At 38.4% G+C, this 19,861-nt stretch overlaps 1 pseudogene; it reads right to left on the reverse strand.

Annotated features, from left to right (window-relative positions):
• Positions 1 to 1,261: 1,261 nt before the first annotated feature.
• Positions 1,262 to 19,861, reverse strand: part of LOC101422756 (chondroitin sulfate synthase 1-like) — a 64,127-nt pseudogene continuing 45,527 nt past the window's right edge.

Here is a 19,861-nt window from a genome sequence, read left to right on the forward strand (position 1 = left end):
CCTTAGGCAGAACAGAGAAGGTATACCGTTATTCCTCCCAGGAGGAACCAAACTGCTTCTGTTAGTGTTTATTAAGAGGTATAGGGGAAAAAAGGTATTCACAAAATCAATAAGTGCACACCAGTTTCCAGGGGCTGTGTTTATTTTAGTAAAGAAACCACAGCTGGAGCAGTACCTGCAGTTAGAAACATCTTTCGAGAACCCCAATGATTTCATCAATGTTTTTCTTTTTTCTTTAACTTGCATGCATTAGATTACAATAATTTTTCTTTTCATTCTAAATAGTAATATTTTACACTTTAAAGAGAAGAGTCAGGAAGAGAGGAATTAACAAATCCTTTTGGAAATTTATTGCTGGGTCCATTTAGGACAAACCCATGACAGCTACTCTGTACAACAAAAGAGCTGCATGCATTTTGCTCACTTCCCTTACTTTAATACTTAGAGAGCCACAGAAAGCACAGTTTGGGGGAAACAATCAATTTGGAAAGCTCTCCTAAGATGAGACTACAACCATGATCAGATCTCATTACTTCACAACTGAACAAAAAGATGGATTTGTTTTTTTGTTTTGCTTTGTTTTGTTTTGAATAAAAACTGTTGTAGGGGAGTGGATGTAACTCAAGCGGTTGGGTACTTGATTCTCCACAGGATGTCCCGGTGCCACCTAGGGGCATGGAAACAAACAAGAAGCACAAAGATGAGGAAGCCAAACTGGGGGAGCTGATGTAGCTCAGAGGTTGAACATGGCTTCCCACATACCAGGTGTGGGGTTCAATCCCTGTTCCTCAGTACCTTCAAACAAAACAAAACAAAACAAAACAAAAACTGTTGTAGAAAAGATAAAAGATAGAATCTGTGCAATGTTAACAGGCACAATGGAAAATTTGCCAGCATGGCAGTGTTCTGTTATAACACTTTGTAGGAGCATCAGATGTTCCTGCCATAGGCCTGATTAGCAGGTCTGCTGTATAACGTTCAGCAAAGATGTGTTCAAAGGCAAACACTGATCACATTTTTCCTCAAAAACCTCAATCATAAAAGAGTCCTTTGTAAGAAAATAACATGTAAAGTATATCCTTGTATGGACTTCAAGAACTCATCATCTGCAAACCTTTTAAAATTAGATGATACAAATGTCTTTTCCAGCAGCCTGGACATTAGGCTGTCCTCACTGAGCCATTACTATTGCTTCTTCTACTTAACTTGACCATTTTTTTTTCTAGCCACATTTCAGCCAATTGCTGTGTGCACTCCAAGTTCATTTGTACCGTTTGGGGTCAAGAGTGGGGTGTCGGAAGGCTGGATGGTGGATATGGACTCCTCTTACTTCTTGGCTTGTAGACGTCTTCAAACTGCCTGAACCACTTTGTTGAAACGGTCCACATCCTCAAGCCCCCAGCCTTGAGGAAACATGAAAGCTGCCTCGTGGGACAAGATCTCCCTCAAAAATACAAGTGATGCCAACCCAGAGTTTCTCCAGAAGCCAGTTTTCTGAATAAATACAAAATGGTTGTCTCTGGGATCTTTCTACTATAAACAATCTTTGGATCATCCTAGCTAACGATGACTAGAAAATACATTTGCTGGCCTAGAATCATATTTGCACAACATCCCGGAAGGAATTCTATAGTAAACATGAGGTCAGTATCTTAGAAGAAGAATAAGGATTCATTATTAAACTGAGAGGATCCTACTTCAAGGGCCAGGGCTCTGGAAATTTTCCAGATAGGCAAAATCTGTGTATCAGCTGTCGGATACTGCTTGGGATAATCTGTCATTAGTTCAAAAATTTTGAACTTGTCAAGGCTGGAATCAGAATTGAAAAGCAAACAAGCTTGACATTCAGATTTGGGATAAGATATGCTTTGCAAAGTTTCCCATGAATCTCACAAACATATCAAAACTTCTAGACAGAGGAATCGATATGTGTATCTTTTAATCTTTGGGTTTTTGTGTTCTTTTTTTTGGACCAAGGGAGCTGAAATGAAAAAAGCTTCTTCAGGGAATTTAAGAGAAAGGAGAAGGATCCAGATTATCGGTTAATTTTGTTCGCCTGTTCCTTGTGCTCTACAATGGATCTTGCTGAAGACGTGCTATAGACATGTCTGCCTCTGTAACTTTTCTCAGGAACAAAAGGCTTGATATCCTTGAGCGGTTGGCTGAGAAAGGGGTGATGAAGGCTTTGCAAGTGCACCACTATATCTAAACTGGTTTTTTAGCTGCTGAAATCGAAGACAAGTTTGATATGCTTGAGACAACACAGGACTGAGAAACTGCTCATACTCTTCTCACAAGACCCCTGGTCTCACCCATTTTTTTGTTTGTTTTGGTTTTGGTTTTTACTTGTTTTCTTCTCAATATCCGTTTTCTTTTTCTTTTTTCCTGTAAAAACCTTAGCTCCTTTTTTCACTTTGAACTGGTTTTGGGAAGATTCCCCTAGTTCCTTGCTTATGCGGACATAATAAATCACCATATCACTAAGAGATACATTTGTCCTTCATGGCTTGATTGGGAAGGGCTGTCTATTGGAAATCACCATGTTTACAGTAACACCTCCACATGGATCAGTTATCTTCTTGCCTTTGTGCTCTTTATGGAGGAGCAGCAGGTCCAGGGTTGTTCAGCCTCATGCATGGAGTTAATGCAAGGATGGACATGGTGCATCTCCTTAAAACCAAGGAGGTGCCCTCTGGCCTTGGCCTTGGGGTTGATCATTTCCATAACCTGTATGACAACATTATCCAAGGTTTTTCTCTGGGCAGAGTCCATCCCTCTTCGAGGGCACTGACCATCAGCAGCCAATTACAACTATTTTCCAGTAAGAAATTCCCATTCCAAAATCTCTCCCTGGGGTTGAAACCTCCTAAAAGAAGGAGGAGTTCCAGAAGCAGAGCTTCTTTCTGAATCTTGGGATTACCCTTTTGCTCATCAAGGCAATCTTCATAGAGCTCTAATGTGCCAGGATGGAGTTCAACTATCTTGCCCCTAAGCATAGAGCAGTGAAGGCGATACTGGTAGGGTGGGTTTATGTTGGGGTGTAATGTGATGGCTTGGTGAATTTGACTGTTACAGAGATCATGAATGTAACTTTTGCAGGAACCAGCACCAGCCTAAGTGACCCGTGGAGCTGGGCACCCCCACCCCCCCATCCCGTTCATTGGCCTGAGCCAACCACAGGTCCCACGCCCGCCTAAAAGACTGGTTGTCTTCCCATATTTTCACTGTCCTGGGCCCAGCAATCAATTAGCTACGCCAAAGATTTCTGTACAACAAGCCATTCTCAGTACTCTTTGGACCTCTTGTCCATTGGGGTAAACACCTCCTCCATGTCTCTGACAGTTGAATGTCACCACTTTGACATCTGCCACTACAGGATCCCATCTTCCTCATGGAAATCGGGGAGCTCAGTTTAATGACGATGTCATTAAATGTCATGCCTAGCCTGCAGAAAACAGTCTCTACAGAACCTTTGAAGGGAGGATACACTTTCATCCCAGGATTTCCTCAGTCCTTGCTGAAGGGGGCATCATCTTGGATCTCCTGGGGTAAATGGGGAGGTAGGTTACTGAGTTATAATGAAAACCCACTCCATTTTTCCTATCTTCCTTGGCCTTTGTATGACATCCTCCATATATACCAATAATTTCTGACAACATAAATTTATTTAACTCAGACCTTTTTTTTTTAAGGAGGTACCAGAAATTGAATTCTGGACCTCCGACATGGGGACTAGGTGCTCAACCACTGAGTTATGTCCATTCCCATAATTCAGACCAATTTGGAATTAAGGATTCAGTCATGCAAACAAGAAAAAGGTGGATGGACCCAGCTGCTTGACCTAAAATGACAATTTCAGAATGTCTAGTTAACGGCATCCCTACCAATGAATCTGATGCCATCCCACATGTCATTCCCGTCATGGGATCCCACATTCCTCAGATTTCTCTTTATGTAGATTGGTAAAATCTTGTGATTTTTTTGTCGTACATGGTATCTTATCTCAGTTAACTTTATATCTGACACACCAAGGTGTGCTAGGATTTGAGTATGGGTAAAGGTTTGAAATTAATGAGAATTGTGAAAATGGGTCTAAAAATGTTTAGCTTTCCTGTTCAAGGAGAGGTCATTAAATTGTTTTCAGGCAAAAAGAGGATACGATCCTAACAAAAGGAGAGGAAGGACCATTTGTATGTTGAAATTTGTCGCAAAATTTGGGAGTTCAAGATCTTTACAGATATCCCTACCACAATTTCAATGTCCCAATCTTTTCTATTCAAAGTGCTATCTTTAAAATTAGTAAAACAGTAGGACAGTGAGTGTATTTCATGTTATTATTGCTCAGCCACTCTTGGGAGCAAATTCTGAATTTCATTTTTAGAAATCTCAATTCTGTGACTTTAGGATATAAGGGCTCATTTTAAGATGTCATTGACATCCTCTGTACCCATCTATTTTTTCCTTCAATTTTTCCAGTGCACTTAGAAGCAACCAGTCAAATGCACCATTTTGTCCTTTCTAATTCTACCACAACATTCTATGGAAGCAGGTATGTGATCATGCAGAGCCTGGCCTCCCATGAATATTTGACTCCAAATAACTACAGGTGGTAATTTAACTCAATGTCATGCCACCACATGGGGCAGGTAACCAGTATTCATTTTCCATTGACGATGTGGTCTTAATGTTTTAAAACATTATCTTATCTAAGAGGGGGAAAAATCCTTATTTCCTTTCTGAAGTTTCTGATACCCTGGAACCACTTTTGATACTAAAGGTTGTATGAGTCAGGAAACCAGATTGACTAAATTTTTTTATTATACTAAGGGAAGTACTTTCAGACTTTAAACTTACTGAAATGTAGGAGAGACTGGAAGAGAGGAGTTGGAGGATGAAATAGAACCAATAACCAGGAGAGCCTAAAACACTGGCAGGTGGGCAGGAAGAATTGATGGAAAACACAGGCATCGCTGTGAGTCTAGCCACTGTAGTGGTGTTGTAAAGGGGAAGCTCACAGGGAGGTCAGAGGAAGTTACCCCCTCTGTGAAGCTACAGCTCATACTTGCCAGTTGGCTTCAACACTTCTTTCTAGGGCCCAGCTATCAGGAGGATGAGCTGGACATCTGGGAGCCTATGAAGTTCCCATGACTCTGTTTGCTATTAGTTCTCATTGCCATGACCCCTTTCAAATAATAACAGGGGCTGTGTTTCTCTCTTCTCAATTTTGGGGAATTCATTTCTTGGTTAACACTAATCTAGAGATACTTAAAATCCACACTAGAAAGAATGGGTTGATAAAGGCAATTCAGCACAAGGAAGCTGAGGAAAAGATTGGAAAATAGTTCAGAAGTTGAAGTAGTCCTTTTAAAAGAATTAATTGGTGATTCTAGGGAAAAAATATCTTGGATAATGGTGACAATTTGAAGAATAGTTTCCTGAAGTAATTCAACACTAACTCTAAATAGATAGTGAAACATTAAGGATGAATATTATGATCCCTGGAACATCCACTGAAAAATAATGTAAAAAGATACAGTGAAAAGGTCAATAGAGGAATTGAACTAGAATAACAAAAAAATAATTAGTGGAAAAGAAGCTAGGAGAGGTGGAACAGAGAACAAATACAGAAGTCATAATCTGAAAACAAATAGCTAAATTTCAGACCTATATCCAAGCATATCAATACTTACAGTTAATGAAAATGGACTAAATATTCTAATGAAAAGGCAGAGATTACTCCTAATATAACTATGGAGTATAATTAATAATGTAACAATTATAATAGTGTTTCATCAGTTGTAACAAAGGTACCACACTAATGCAAAATGTTAATAATAAGCAATGTTTTGTGTTGAGAGGGAGGGTGGATGAGAACTCTGTACTCTCTACATGATTTTCTTATAAGCCTACAAGTTCTCTAATTAATAAATGTTTTAAGGACATTTAATGGCAAAAAATATAGCAGAGATGGCAAAACTGAGAACTATCATATCCCAAATATGTGCTATGTACTAGGGTCCCACAAAGACACGATTACGTTGGAAGAAATGGGGTGGAAAAAGATACACCATGCAAATGCTAATCAAAAGGAAACTGGAGTTGCTGTACTATTATCAGACAAACTAGACTTCAAAACCATTTACATGTGGTTTATAAGAGATATCCAAAAAAGGTACAGAGAGTTTGAAAATAAAAGAATGGAAGATGACAACCTGTAAAATCTAACCAACAGAAAGCTGGTACACCTTCAGAAATACGCGACAAAAGAAACTTTAAGGAAGCAGCATTACTGGATGTAAAGAGGGTCATTTCATAATAATAAAAATTTTAAATTTGTGTTCACAAATCAATGTGGCATCAATACATATGAAGTAATGTTAGAATGATATAAAGATATAGGAAAATCCACCACTATGATGGGAGATTTTACCCACAGTCTTTTAGCAATTAACAAAACAGACAAAATACCAGTAGGGATGTAGAAAATATGAGCAAGACAATTCATAAACTCCACCTACCTGTCGGAGATCAACAATGCACAGAGTTACTGAAAAATCCCCACTCTTCTCAAGCACAGGTGAGACACTTGGTAAATGCAGCCATTCAGCAAACACTGGAGGATCAGCAAAGTTTAGTTCATATAGAGGAAATTAACTGAGCACCATTATAGTAAAATACAAATTAAGGACAAATAATTAAATAAGAAAAAAGAATTCATATCTCACTTTGTTCAAACTTACAGGTAATCACTTAGTGAAAGAAAACTCTATTATGGAAACTCATTATGGGGACTCCATTCTGTAGGCTAGATGCAAAGACTAGATAAGAACCATAGAAGAAAACAGTGACATTAGACAATGCATAATGAAATAAATCCTCAAAAAGAAATAAATGGAATTAAGAAAGGTAAGAGTAAAAATTAATAGACAACAATCTTAAAGTGGAAAGGGAAAACAAAAAGTCACTTCTTGGAAAAGAATAATAAAATTAACAAAACCCTCCCCAAAAGAAGACACCTGTAAAATCAGGATTAAAATGTTTAAAGGGACAGCAAAAGAGAAGTCATTAGTCATTAGTCATTAGTTGTCGCGATTAACTAGGTCAATAAGTTTGGAACTTTAGGAGAGGTGATAAAATTCCTAGAAGACTTAATTTACAACACCTAAACAAATATTAGAATAGCAGAAAGTCAGAAAAAGCAAACTTAAAGGGAATGGAATTTTGCATATAAAGGGGGTTTATTTCAGTGATAATAAAGATAACAAAAGTGAATACTATGCCCAAAAAAAATCATTCCCTGAGAAATTCCCAAGAATGCTTCATTAGTAAAGTATGCCAAAACACTAGATATGAATAATATCTACAAATACTTCATAAGGATAGAAAAAGTGGGAACACTAAGGGTTTTGCATAATATGAGGTTAGTATAATCTGGGTAACAAAATTTAGTGAGGATAGTATAAAAAGGAAAATTACAAGATAACTTCAATATCTATATAAAATAATTGTGAAATTGACTCCACAATATTTAAGCAGAATCAAATAATTGACTGAGAGGATTATCCCAAAGATGCATGGTAAGTTTGACATTAGAAATTTCATCTGTATGATTAACCATGCTAGCAGATTAAAGGAGCAAATTTTATGATCACCACAAGATGCATAAAATCATTTGATACAATTCAACATAAATTTATGATAAAATTCTTAGCAAAATTAGTAAAAGGATGGAATAAGCTTATTCTGATAAAAACATCTAAAAATGTCAGCAGTAAATATCACATTAAAAGTTAAATAGTAAAAGTTTGTCTTCTGAGATTAGAAATAAGAGAGAAAAATATCTGCTGTCACCACTTCTATTCCTCATGATTTTGGACCCCTCTGCTCTATGGTTAAGAAAGAAAAGCAAATATATAACCTTATATTTTATCACTGAAAGAGTATATCATTTTTCAAAAGGGAATCTATGCAACCACTGGCTAACTCATCAGAATTATAACCAGGATTTTTCAAGACTGCTGAAATTAGTCAGTATAAAAAGTATATACATATATATAGGTTTTAAAATGCATTGTAAAGAATATCTTTCAAATAGCATAAACATATGGAGAAACTAGGAATCAATAAATGATAAAAATGTATATAATCTGTAAGAAGAAATATGATTTAAATATGATTGAAGCAGTTTAAATGAAAATAAAAGCCCAATAAATTGAAATAGAGAGTGTTAATTATAAAAATTGAATAGTGCTGGGATGAACAAAAGTGTGTATAACTCTAGAGTAGAAAGGCTGTAATGAATTGAAACAGAGAGGAAAATTTTAACAAATGGAAATAAATATTTATAGAGAACAAAAAAGAACATGGGGAGGCAGATGTGGCTCTAGTGATTGGGCTCCCGTCTACCATTAGGAGGTCCAGGGTTTAATTCCCAGTGCCTCCTGGTGAAGGGAAGCTGGCCCAGGTGGCAAGCTGGCCCAAGCAGAGAGCTGGCCCACACGGAGTGCTGGCCCATGTAGGAGTGCTGGCCCATGCAGCAAGCTGCCTGAGAGGAGAGCTGGCGCAGCCAGATGATACAGCATAAAGAGACACTGAGGAGAGACAATAAGAGACACAGCTGACCTGGGGACTGAGGTGACACAAGAGATTGAGCCCCTCTCTCCCACTCCAGAACATCCCAGGATTGGTTCCCAGTGCCACCTAAAGAGAAATCAAGCAGACACAGAAGAACACACAGCGAATGGACATATAGCAGATGAGGGTGGGGAAGAGAAATAAATAAATATTTTTTTTAGAAAAGAGAACATGAAATAAAGTATGAAATACGGATATATATGGCAATACATGGAATTATATGGAATTTCCACATAATTTTTTATAATACAGGGGAAAAAAGGGCTAAAATACAATTAAGGAGGTATGATACAATTTTAAAATAAAATTAAATTGATTAGAGACCATTAAAGAATTTAGATAGCAGTAAGAGACTTTAAAGAATAAGATAAATAAAAACTGAGAAAAGTGCAAGCAACACAGAAAAGGAGTGAGTAATGGAATAAAAGAGAAATAGTCATGATATAAAAAAAAAGACAAGATACAAATGTATCATAACAGAAAATTAATGGTAGGATAAATCTGAAAAAAAATCTTTAAGTGTAAGGAACACAAAATGAGGAATGGGAATATTGAAAAAAGTCCTTTTGTACTTAGCTCTCATTCTCAAGGCTGGAAACTGCAGAATACTTACTAAAGACAGCCGGCTGTCAGACAGAAAGGCATCTCAAAGAGGTTGGCTCTGAGGGGCAATGAAGATATATCAGGTATGAGATGTTGCGACTTCTCCCAGTGGACAGTGATGTCATTGCCACCTGCTGTCTCAATGACTGTTTACGGTGGATCATTTTGAAAGATGCGAAGTGATTCTTTCGTAAATGTGACAGATTCATTAAGTAAAAGTGCAAAGTCATCATCTGAGGATGTACTTTTCCCAAGTTGAACTACGTAATAAATACTTCAGGATGTACAGAAGTGATCAGAGGTTAATTTTCATAAAGCTGATTGAAATTACCAGAGGATTAGATATAATTTGGCCACAGAGGAGCACCTCAGAGAACACATTCACTTTCCCACCTGAGCCTGTTGTGCTTCTTTCTTTTACAGTGTGCTCCAATTTCTTTCACTTTCCATAAAATTCAAGCAAAATAAAGTCCTTTGTGTTTTATTGTAACCCAATCATTACAAGTATTACACAGGAGGGTAATACACATGGTTTGCTATGATTTCTGTTTTCTTTTGAAAATTGCTTGCCAAAATGCAAATATTTAAATTGCTCCAAAAAGTTTACTGTTAAATATTTCATACATAACACATAAGATATAAAATAATAAAAAGCATATATTCATATACAGTGCTGCTTAATTAATAGAATATTGTCAATAGCTCCCATGTGTGTTTCTGTAAGTTACCATGCTCCTCCCTTTCCACCAGAGGTAATCATTCCTGAATATTTTTATTTTGCTTTTCCTTACAGACTTAACATGTGCGTGTATATATATATATATGTATATATATAATGTTTGCATAGACTTCCCATAGATGGCAATATATTCTCTTAAACTTATCAAAATTGGGTTTTTCCTGTCAAATATATTTTTTGGAATTGTTGACGTTGACATTTGTAGCTATAGTTAATTCATTTTCCCTACTGTGTTGTAATGAATTTTGTGAATACACAGTATTTTTTTCATTTTTCCATTTTCAGTTGGTAAATATCTGGTTATTTCTATTTATTTTACATGGGGCAGAGTGCCATAATCAACAGAGCTCTGTGTGTATCTTGGAACACAGTTACTTAATTTTTTTCTAGTGTATATTAAATGGTGTGGAATTTTTAAAGATATGTGGTCCTTTAGTTTCTAGATGATTTCAAATTATTTCCCAAAGTAGACATTTATATTACTAATAGCAGTACTTAAATATTTTTGGTTCTCCACATGCTTACCAATATCAGGTACTGGAGATGCTAACATTTAACAATTCGATGAATGTGAAATGGTCACTCTTTATGGTTTGATGCAACAACGAATTGAAATTTTAAAAATTTATTTATTGTCCATTGTGACTCATGATCTATGAAATGTTTCTTATGACTTTTGCCCATTTTTATTTTTTGTGATGATGTTAAATAATTTGTTCTATATTGTAAATATCATTTGCTATTTCCATCTTCTGGTTTGTGTATTCTTTTTGCCTGGCTTCTATTTTTTATTTAATATGCTTAAATTCACAAATCTAACTCAAATAATTTATTCTTCTCTCTTCTTTTTAACAATTAACATGTTTTCCTGTTTTTTGAAAAATTGTAAAGTTTTACTTTCAACTTTAAATATTTGATTATTCTTCTAGTTAGGGTATAGAAGGCCACAAAATAATGTGGAGAGAAGACTCCAGAATACTAACCCATAGCGTTGTTTATGATCTCCTGTGCTTAACCCCAAACTGGTTTATTTTATTTTATTTATTCATTTTTAAAAAAAATATTACATTCAAAAAATATGAGGTCCCCATTCACACCCACCTCCCCCACCCCACCACTCCCCCCACAGTAACACCCTCCCCCATCATCATGACACATCCATTGCATCTGGTGAGTACATCTCTGGACACATGCCCTGTATAACTCCCTGTCAACCATATGTCCCCTGTCAATAACTTCCCATACCAGTATTCCTCCACTTCCATTGTTGAACCATTCTGTGATCCAAAACTTCCTGAAAAGTGAAGCCCGATATAATGTCAGGTTCCCTTAATAGTAAAATGGAATATAGTGATGAGTTTAAAGGTTAGATATGGAGTACATATTGATTTGGAAAAATTCTGCATCCTATCTTTTTCTTTTCTTTTTTCCCTAATTATTGAGCTTCTCTTCACAAGAGCCTTAGGTCACAGTAATTCATATATACAATATACAGTACTCCCACATATCCATTATAAAACCTTTTCCCTTCCACAGTCATAATCTTTTAACTTATTCATATCATATTTACTGAAACTGATGTACAGTTATTGAGACAATAGCTTTCAAACAAGGCAACATTTGTGTTTACATTCTGGTTTATACTTTAGGCTATACAGTTTTCTAAATTTTTTAGTTATCCTATGTTTTACATTATGGTTTACATTATTAGTCTGTCATCCCCTATATGTTTTTGGTGTAATATTACATGTTTTATATTCATCCTCGTGTACTCTAACGAAACTCCTCTCTTGCCCCCACATTTACCTTGGTTCCATCCATTCAACATCCATTTTCCCCTCCCCTTGGGGCCCACAGCGACAGCCAATCTCCGTTTCCCAAGGAGCCATGTCCAGAGATACTTGCAACAGTGTTCAGGGCCTGACTTGCTCAACTGCCCTAATGTCCTGGGAGCCACCCTTTCTCTCGAGAGATACAGTTCTCTCTATTTGATGGTATTAGTCCTCCCCAGGATGTGGGTCCACCCCCACTCTCACTACTTGGGTCTCTACCCAATGGTACAACCCATCCTGGCAAAATGAGCCTTCAGACATTCCCCAGGGGTCCATCCCGCATCAGACCATCCCCTCCGAGCATCCTAAACAAGTAACCCTCCTAATTATATTTTAATACGATTTTCTCAGCATTTTACTCTCAACCAACACCTGACACTCTCCTATGTTCGTATGTTGCCCCTCCCTCCCCTCAATTTTGTGGGCAATATTATCCATCCGCCCATCCCCAGCCCCCCTCAAACCCGCAAAGCCCCATCCAAAGGCAACCCCTTGCCCCCATTTTGTCTCTTCTTTGTGCTCATACTTACTGCCAGCTCATCATAGATTACACCCCTGTAGACGTCGGTCACATCCTTCCTCCACCGCCCGATTTCCTGTAAGCCTATTTTCCAGTCTCTAGCTCTCTGAGGCAGGTTGCTTATTTCAAATCATTGAGGTCATGTTGTATTTGTCCTTCAATGCCTGGGTTGCTTCACTCAACCTAAGGTTCTCAAGATTCATCCATGTTATCACGTGTGTTTGTAGTGTATTTGTTCTTACAGCCGAGTAGTATTCCTTTGTGTGTATATACCACATTTTATTGATCCACTCATCTGCTGATGGGCATTTGGGTTGATTCCAACTTTTGTCGATAGTGAACAATGCTGCTATGAACATTGGTGTACATATTGGTTTGTGTCCTTGTTTTCAGTTCTGATGGGTATATACCCAGCAGTGGTATTGCTGGGTCATATGGCAAATCTATGGTTAGTTTTTTGAGAAACTGCCAAACTGTCCTCCAGAATGGTTGGATCCTTCTGCATTCCTACCAGCAGTGGATGAGTGTTCCCCTTTCTTCACATCCTCTCCAGCATTTGTATTCTTCTGTTTTTTTCATAGCTGCCAATCTTATGGGAGTAAGATGGTCTCTCATTGTAGTTTTGATTTGCATTTCCCTGATAGCTAGAGATTTGGAGGATTTTTCCATGTGCTTTTTAGTCATTTGTATTTCTTCTTTGGAGAAGTGTCTGTTTAAATCTTTTCCATTTTTTAAATTGGTTGTTTATCTTTTTATTTTCAATATATAGGAGTTCTTTATATATGCAAGTTATAAGTCTCTTATCAGATATATGGTTGCCAAATATTTTCTCCCATTGTGTGGGTTCCCTTTTTACTTTCTTGACAAACTCCTTTGAGGTGCAGAAGGCTTTAATTTTGAGGAAGTCCCATTTATTTATTAGTTCTTTTTTTTTTTTTTAATTTTTTTTATTTTTTATTTTTATTTTTATTTTTTTATTGACTTTGTAATAATATTACATTAAAAATATATATGTGAGGTCCCATTCAACCCCATCCCCCACCCCACCTCTCCCCCCCCCAGCAACACTCGTTCCCATCATCATGACACATCCATTGGATTTGGTAAGTACATCTTTGGGCACCTCTGCACCTCATAGTCAATGGTCCACATCATGGCCCATACTCTCCTCCATTCCATCCAGTGGGCCCTGTGAGGATTTACAATGTCCGGTAATTGCCTCTGAAGCACCATCCAGGGCAGCTCCATGTCCCAAAGACGCCTCCACCTCTCATCTCTTCCTGCCTTACCCCATACCCATCAGCCACCATGTCCATTTTTCCCAATCCAATGCCACCTCTTCTATGTGGACATTGGATTGGTTGTGTCCATTGCACCTCTATGTCAAGAGGAGGCTCAGATTCCACATGGATACTGGATGCAATCCTCCCACTTTCAGTTGTAATCACTCTAGGCTCCATCGTGTGGTGGTTGTCCTTCTTCAACTCCATCTTAGCTGAGTGTGGTAAGTCCAATAAATCAGATTGTAGGTGCTGGAGTCTGTTGAGGCTCAGGACCTGGCTATCACATTGTCAGTCCAGAGATTCAAATCCCCTAAATATATCTTAAACCCCAACATTAACTGCACCTCCAGCACATTAGCATGAAAGTCTTATGAAGGAAGATCCCATCTGAGTCCAGATTCATCACACATAAACACCATTTCCAAAGAGGGGCCATCTGACCTGGTAGTTAACCCCATCGGCCATGACCATAACTCCCATGGGTCTCTTTAGCCCTCAAAGGAACCAATATCTGGGGGTTGTATCTGCTTTATCTGTCTCTCTGACTCTGCTCAGTTGTGCATGAGGGCAATCCTTCTGCCAGCCTCCAGACTCTTTTTTAGAAACTCGTAGCCATATAAACTCATTTCTCCTTTCCATTTCCCCCTTACTTTAGGTCAAACAGCATTTTAAAGTCATGTTATTTTATGTAGACAGGGATATTCTGCTGATCCGCATTGAACCTTCCGTATAAGGTCATTTTCCAGTTGCATCATCAGTTGGTAGTTGATAGTGGTCCCTCGGTGCCAGGGAGACTCATCCCCGGGTGTCATGTCCCACGCTGGGGGGAAGGCATTGCATTTACATGCTGAGTTTGGCTTCGAGACTGGCCACATTTGAGTAACATGAAGGCTGACAGGAGGAAATTCCCAGGCACAATGTTGCTCTAGGCCTTGTTCTTATTTTAGGCTTATCAGCTCACAAGCATAGTCATTAGCATCAGGGGCTCACTGTTGAACCCTCACTCCCTCCCGGTCCCCGCCGCTGTACCTGGGAGACTGTCGCTGCTCCCCTAGGGACCACGACAGAGCACCACTGGCCAGGATCCCAGTACCCCCCCTGCTGTGGTTTTTAATTGTTACCACTATGAGTATATCCAAACATTACCATGCACCCTGGACATATGTTCTGTACAGCTCCCTGTCAGCCATATATCACCTGTCATTGGTATCCCATACCAGTATCCCTCCATTGCCATTGTTGAAACACTCTGTGATCCAGAACTCCCCAAAATTTGAAGCCCAATATAATGTCATGGTCCCTTACTAGGGAATGGCATATAGCGATGGGTTTAAAGGTTCGATAAAGAACTTGGATAAAGTTAGATAAAGAACTTAGATAAAGAATGTTGACTTGAAAAAATTCTACATCCTATCTTATTCTTTTTTTTTTTCCCCCTAATTATTCAGCTTCTCTTCACAGGAGTCCTAGACCACAGCAATGCATATATATAATATACAGCACTCCCATACATCCACCACAAAACCTTTTTCCTTCCACAGCGATAATCTTACACCCTATTCACATCATATTTACTTAACGTGATGTACAGAGTCTGAGACATTAGCTTTCTAACAAGGTAACATCTGTGCTTACATTATGGTGCATACTTTAGGATACACAGTTCTTTACATTCTTAGTTATCCTATGTTTTACATTATGGTTTACATTATCAGTCTGTCATCTCCTATATGTTATGGTGTAATATTACATGTTTTATATCCATCCTTGTGTACTCTCAAGAAACTCCTCTCCTTCCCCCCATTTACCTTGGTTCCACACATTTAACGTCCATTTTCCCTTCCACCTTGGTGCCCACAGTGACAGCCAACCTCCGTTTCCTGAGGAGCCACTTCCAGAGATAGATGGAATAGTGTTCAGGGCCTAACTTGCTCAACTGCCCCAATGCCCTGGGAGCCACCCTTTCTCTCGAGGGATACAGTTCCCTCTATTTGATGGCATTAGTCCTCCCCAGGATGTGGGTCCACCCCCACTCTCACTACTTGGGTTTCTACCCCATGGTGTCACCCACTCTGGCAGAATGAGCATTTAGACATTCCCCAGGAGCCCGTCCTGCATCAGACCCTCCCCTCCGAGCATTCTAAACAGGTTACCCTCTTTATTATATTTTGATATGATTTTCTCGGCATTTTACTCTCCACCAACAACTGACCCTCTCCTGTGTTCGTATGCTACCCCTCCCTCCCCCCACTTTTGGGCAATGTTACCCATCCGTCCCTCCCCAGCCACCCTCAAACCCGCAAAGCCCCAACCAAAGGCAACCCCTTGCCCCCCTTTTATCTCTTCTTTGTGTTCATACTTACCACCATCTCGTCTTAAATTCCACCCCTGCAGACATCGGCTCATATCCTTCCTCCACCCTCCGATTTCCTGTAAGCCTATCGTTCAGTCTCTTGCTATCTAGGGCAGCTTGTTTATTTCATATCATTGAGGTCATGTAGTATTTGTCCTTCAATGTCTGGGTTGCTTCACTCAACATAAGGTTCTCAAGATTCATCCATGTTATCACATGTGTTTGTAGTGTGTTTGTTCTTACAGCCGAGTAGTATTCCATTGTGTGTATATACCACATTTTATTGATCCACTCATCTGTTGATGGGCATTTGGGTTGATTCCAACTTTTGGCAATAGTGAACAATGCTGCTATGAACATTGGTGTACATATATCAGTTTGTGTCCTTGTTTTCAGTTCTGCTGGGTATATACCCAGCAGTGGTATTGCTGGGTCATATGGCAAATCTATGGCTAGTTTTTTGAGAAACCGCCATACTGTCCTCCAGAATGGTTGGATCCTTCTGCATTCCCACCAGCAGTGGATGAGTGTTCCCCTTCCTTCACATCCTCTCCAGCACTTGTATTCTTCTGTTTTTTTCATAGCTGCCAATCTTATGGGTGTAAGATGGTATCTCATTGTAGTTTTGATTTGCATTTCCCTGATAGCTAGAGATTTGGAACATTTTTTCATGTGCTTTTTTGCCATTTGTATTTCTTCTTCGGAGAAGTGTCTGTTTAAGTCTTTTTCCCATTTTTTAAATGGGTTGTTTATCTTTTTATTTTCAAGATATAGGAGTTCTTTATATATGCAAGTTATAAGTTTCTTATCAGATATATGATTGCCAAATATTTTCTCCCACTGTGTGGGCTCCCTTTTTACTTTCTTGACAATCTCCTTTGAGGAGCAGAAGGCTTTAATTTTGAGGAAGTCCCATTTATCTATTAGTTCTTTTGCTGCTCGTGCTTTTGGTGAGATATTCATAAATCCATATCCTATTACAAGGTCCTGTAGATGTTTCCCGACACTGCTTTCTAAGGTTTTTATGGTCTTGGCTCTTATATTTAGGTCTTTGATCCATCTTGAGTTGATCTTTGTATAAGGTGTGAGATGGTAATCCTCTTTCATTCTTCTATATATGGCTATCCAGTTCTCCAGGCACCATTTGTTGAAGAGGCCATTCTCTCCCAGTTGAGAGGGTTTGGTGGCTTTATCAAATATTATATGGCTATATATATGAGGTTCTATATCAGAACTTTCAATTCAATTCCATTGGTCTGTGTGCCTCTCCTTATGCCAATACCATGCTGTTTTCACTACTGTAGCTTTGTAGTATGTTTTGAAGTCAGGAGGTGTGATTCCTCCAATTTCGTTTTTCTTTTTCAATATGTCTTTGGCTATTCGGGGCCTCTTTCCTTTACAAATAAGTTTCATAGTTAGTTTTTTTAGTTCCTTAAAGAAGGCTGCGTTGATTTTTATTGGGATTGCATTGAATGTGTAGATCAGTTTTGTTAGGATAGACATCTTAATGATATTCAGTCTTCCTATCCATGAACAAGGAATATTCTTCCATTTATTTAGGTCTTCTTTGATTTCCTTGAACAGTCTTGTATTGTTCTCGGTGTATAAGTTTTTTACCTCTTTAGTTAAATTTATTCCTAAGAATTTTATTTTTTTATTTACTGTTGTGAATGGTATTTGTTTCTTGATTTCCTCCTGATCTTGCTCATTATTGGTGTACAGAAATGCTACTGATTTTTGCACATTGATCTTATAACCTGCGACTTTACTAAACTCATTTATGAGTTCTAGAAGCTTTGTTGTAGATCTCTCAGGGTTTTCTATGTATAGGATCATGTCATCTGCAAATAATGAAATTTTGACTCTTCCTTTCCAATTTGAATGCCTTTTATATCTGGTTCTTGCCTCAGTGCACGAGCAAGTACTTCTAAGGCAATGTTAAATAGAAGGGGAGGCAATGGGCATCCTTGTCTTGTTCCTGAGTTTAGAGGGAAGGATTTTAGGGTTTCTCCATTGTAAACAATGTTGGCTGTAGGTTTTTCATATATACTCTTTATCATGTTCAAAAAATTTCCTTGTATTCAGATCTTTCAGAGTGTTTTTATCAAGAAAGGGTGCTGTATTTTGTCAAATGCTTTTCTGCATCTATAGATATAATCATGTGATTATTTTCCTTCAATCTGTTTATATGGTGTATTACATTGATTGATTTTCTTATGTTGAACCATCCTTGCATACCTGGAATAAATCCCACTTAGTGTATAATTCCTTTAATGTGTTGTTGAATACGATTACCAAGTATTTTGTTAAGTATTTTTGTGTCTAGGTTCATTAGAGAAATTGGCCTGTAATTTTCCTTTCTTGTGGTGTCTTTGTTTGGCTTTGGTACTAGGGTAATGTTGGCATCATAGAAGGAGTTCAGCAATGTTCCTTCTGTTTTGATTTTTTGGAATAGTTTCAGCAGAATTGGTGTTAGTTCTTTCCGGAATGTTTTGTAGAATTCACCTGTGAAGCCGTCTGGCCCTGGGCTCTTCCTTGTTGGGAGATTTTTAATCATTGATTCTATCTATTTGCTTGTGATTGGTTTGTTAAGATCATCAATTTCTTCTTTCATCAATATGGACTGCTTATGTGTTTTTAGGAATTTGTCCATTTCCTCTAAATTGTCATTTTTGTTGGATCATAGTTTTTCAAAGTATCCTCTTATGATAGTCTTTATTTCTGTGGGGTCAGTGGTGATATCGCCTTTCTCATTTCTTATTTTGTGTATTTGCATCTTCTCTCTTTTTTTCTTTGTTAGTCTCGCTATAGGTTTATCAATTTTGTTGACCTTCTCAAAAAACCAGCTCTTGGTCTTGTTTATCTTTTCAAGTGCTTTGTTATTTTCTATTTCATTTAGTTCTGCTCTTATCTTTGTTATTTCCTTCCTTCTTCTTCCTGTTGGGTTACTTTGTTGTTGTTTTTTCTAATTCCTCCAAATGTGCAGTTAGTTCTTCAATTTTTGCTCTTTCTTCTTTTTTGATGCATGAATTTATGGCTACAAATTTCCCTCTCAGTACTGCTTTTGCTGCAGCCCATAAATTTTGGTATGTTGTGTTATCATTATCATTTGTTTCAAGTTAATCATTGATTTCTTCTGAGATTTCCTCTTTGACCCACAGTTTTTCTTTCTTTTTTTTATTGATTTTGTAAAAATATTACATTAAAAAAATATGAGGTCCCTTTCAACCCTACCACCCCTACCCCACCACTCCCCCCCCCCAAGTAACCCTCACTCCCATCACCATGACTCATCCATTGCACCTGGTAAGTTCATTTCTGAGCATCTCTGTACCCCATGGTCAATGGTCTACATCATGGCCCATACTCTCCCACATTCCATCCAGTGGGCCCTGGGAGGATTTACAATGTCCGGTGATTGCCCCTGAAGCACCATCCAGGGGAACTCTAAGTCCCAAAGGCGCCTCCACCTCTCATCTCTTCCTGCCATTCCCCATACCCATCAGCCACCATGTCCACTTTTCCCACTCCAATGCCACCTTTTCTCTGTGGACCTTGGATTGGTTATGTCCGTTGCACCTCTCTGTCAAGAGGAGGCTCAGATTCCACATGGATACTGGATGCAATCCTCTTGCTTTCAGTTGTAGGCCCTCTAGACTCCATGGTGTCATGGTTGCCCTTCTTCAACTCCATCTTAGCTGAGTGAGGTGAGTCCAATAAATCAGATTGTAGGAGCTGAAGTCTGTTGGGGCTCAGGGCCTGGCTATCATATTGTCAGTCCAGAGATTCAAATCCCCTAAATATATCTTATACCCCAACACCAACTACAATTCCAGTAAAATAGCATGAAAGTCTTGTGCAAAGAGATCCCATCTGAGTCCAGCTCCATCATGCAGA

This window comes from Dasypus novemcinctus, chromosome 18 (genome assembly GCF_030445035.2).
Source record: "Dasypus novemcinctus isolate mDasNov1 chromosome 18, mDasNov1.1.hap2, whole genome shotgun sequence".
NCBI classification, from domain to species: Eukaryota; Metazoa; Chordata; class Mammalia; order Cingulata; family Dasypodidae; genus Dasypus; species Dasypus novemcinctus.